Source organism: Halichoerus grypus, chromosome 2 (genome assembly GCF_964656455.1).
Source record: "Halichoerus grypus chromosome 2, mHalGry1.hap1.1, whole genome shotgun sequence".
Lineage (NCBI taxonomy): Eukaryota > Metazoa > Chordata > Mammalia > Carnivora > Phocidae > Halichoerus > Halichoerus grypus.
The window spans coordinates 185043860-185046996 of NC_135713.1; positions in this window are offsets into that span (position 1 = coordinate 185043860).

Sequence of the window (3137 nt, forward strand, 5' to 3'; positions counted from 1 at the left end):
AACCTTGAATAAGTTCAACCAATCTCATTATACTTGAGAAGGAAAAGAAGAGGAATGAGAAAGAGAATATTTAAATACAATAATTCTTATTTTTTTTTAATAAGGAAGGGTAGGGACGCCTGGGTGGCTCAGTCAGTTAAGCGTCTGCCTTCGGCTCGGGTCGTGATTCCAGGGGCCTGGGATCGAGCCCCGCGTCGGGCTCCCTGCTCAGCGGGGAGCCTGCTTCTCCCTCTACCTACCCCTCCCCCTGCTTGTGCTCTCTCTGTATCTTCTGACAAATAAATAAAATTTTAAAAAAAGAAAGGAAGGTGGCGCCTGGGTGGCTCAGTCGTTAAGCGTCTGCCTTCGGCTCGGGTCGTGATCCCAGAGTCCTGGGATCGAGCCCCGCATCGGGCTCCCTGCTCTGCGGGAAGCCTGCTTTCTCCCTCTCCCACTCCCCCCGCTTGTGTTCTCTCTCTCGCTGTGTATCTCTCTCTGTCAAATAAATAAACAAAATCTTTAACAAAAAAAAAAATAAATAAATAAATAAATAAATAAATAAATAAAAAAAGAAAGGAAAAGCAGGTGTGGGCCACAGCCTTACGGCTACAGGCCACAGGGCTACGGCTTCCTTCTTCCTCCCACCCAGTCCTCGTTCTGCTCCCTCCAGGTGGTATCCTGCTGATTGGGCCGTCTCGCCCAGCAGGGACTCTAACCATTATTCCTGAGGCGTTTGAACCCTGGACCAGGCTCTGCTGCTCACCTTTTCCCAGCAAACAGCACCCAGATGCTCCAGGGGTTCTGTTGGCTCCTCCCACACCCTTCTTGTCCACTCCAAGGTGTGGTAACAATCACAGGACCCCTAAGCCTCACAGTCAGTCATCAGCCCAATGCTCTGAACCCCTCTTCTGTCTGTTTTCCTAGTGTCCGAAAAAGCCTCAAATGGCAGAGGGCAATCTCAGCTGCCACCCCAAAGGAATTATTGTGTGCCCTGGTGGCCCCCTTCCTTCATTGCATGCCCACACCTGCGCCTTAGCCAGTTCAGAGACTGAGCATGATGATGCTGAGAGCAGGTCACGGGTGTAATCTAAGCCGCCCGGCCCCAGCCCTGTCCCATAGATCCTGGGGGTTCATACCCATGAACAAAAGCACCATGTGTTGTTAGGGGTTCAGAGCACGGGCAGCAGCCTCACCTTTGATGACAGCACCTCATCTTTGCAAAGTGTCTCCCAGCTAGCTCCCCACTGGGGCTTGACCGGGCCAGTCCTTCGCTCTGTAAAACCAGCAGCTTCCAGATGAGGGACTCATGGTGAGGTCAGCAAATCCTGTCAGCATTTACCCCTTGCCTTAGATTCAGAGAAGAGTCGCAAAGCTAGCGCAGAGGGTTCCCTTATCCCCCTCACCCAGCTTCCCTGGATGTGAACATTTCATTAACCACGTACTTGTAGTAAAGCTAAGAAATTAACATTGGGACGATACTATGGACTAAACTCCAGACTTCAACTTGGATTTCCCTAACTTTTTCACTAACGTCTTTGTTCTGTTCCAGGACCCACATTCCACTTAGTGTTTTACTTATTTTTCAGGTAAGGGCTTCTTCTTCTTCTTCTTCTTCTTTTTTTTAAAGATTTTATCTGGGCGCCTGGGTGGATCAGTCAGTTAAGCATCTGCCCTTGGCTCAGGTCATGATCCCAGGATCCTGGGATGGAGTCCTACATAGGGCTCCCTGCTCAGCGGGGAGTCGGCTTGTCCCTCTCCCTCTGCTCTGCTTGTGCTATCTCTGTCTCTCTCTCAGATAAATACAATCTTAAAAAAAAAAAAAGATTTTATTTATTTGAGAGAGAGAGAACAAGAAGGGGGAGGAGCAGAGGCACAAGTGAGTGGGGAGTCCCATGCTCAGAGGGGAGCACCACACGGGGCCCAATCCCAGGACCCTGAGATCATGATCTGAGCCAAAGTCAGACGCTCAACTGACTGAACCCCCCCCCCAGGCGTCCCCAGGGAAGGGCTTCTATGTGGAGATACTGTGGTCTAGGACACAATGGCACACCTAGAAGACATTTCATGGGTCCATAGGCGGTAGCATTGACAGAGACATGACAGGCAGGGAATACAAATCCGATTCCCAAATAAGTGCCTATTCCCGTGACTCTGTCCCCTCCATTGACCTGCCACCAGAGAACTGGCTGGTTGTCCTTGAGGTCTGGTATTGTATGAGGGGCTCAGGGTAGTCACCGTCACTGGCTCATTGACAGACCTGTGCCAGTCTTGACGAAAGAAAGCCCTGACTGTTCCGCTCATGCATAACCTCTGTTCCTGCCTCTCTGCTGCTTTGTTTCGTGAGTGCCAGTCAGCCCAGGGGTCACCCTGTCTAGGGGGCGATAAAGAGCCTCTTCTACAGGGGCGGCCTTCTGGTAAACCTGTTCATGACACTTGAATATTTTCAGTCTCTGAACTCACCCTAAGGGGACCAGCCACATAGTTTGCCCCAGATATCCTCGTTTCCAGTCCTTCGGTTGGGCTCTAAGACCTTGATTATCTGACCAGAACCTGAATTGCTTCCTAGGATCAGAGAGGAAGGAATTCCCTTCCCTGCTGACTTTTGGGTCACCCCAAGAAGCGCAGTTCCCAGAGAAAGGGGAATCACTGGGATGCAGACGTTCAGACGTGATCAGGGCCTGAATTGGGGAAGTAGAGTAAGAACGGAAAGGAGGTGATGAATTGGAGAGATAATTAAGAGGTAACATTTTCAGGGCTTAGAGATTGCTTGAATGTTGGGAGGATGGGAAGGAAACATCACACATGACTTCAAGTTTCTTTCTGGGATGACTGAAGGAATGGTAGTGTCACCAGTCAGAAGGCTCTTCTCATCAGGTGATTCTACGTGATTCCCCGTGGCTTCTCCTCCCTCCCCTTTTGCCCTGCTGAAAACCACTGGACGTGACAGCTGATAATATGGAAGGAGGTGAGTCCATGCAGGATGACTTCGTGGGGCAGGACAGGAAGAGGCCAATGATGGAGCTTGGAGAACATCAGCGACTCAGGATTAGGTGGAGGAGAAAGAGCCATGGAAAGGACCAAGTGGGGAGGGTCATAGAGTGAGAAGGCCAAGCAGAGCGCGGACCATTGAAATTCTGATGATCCTGACAATAAAATGA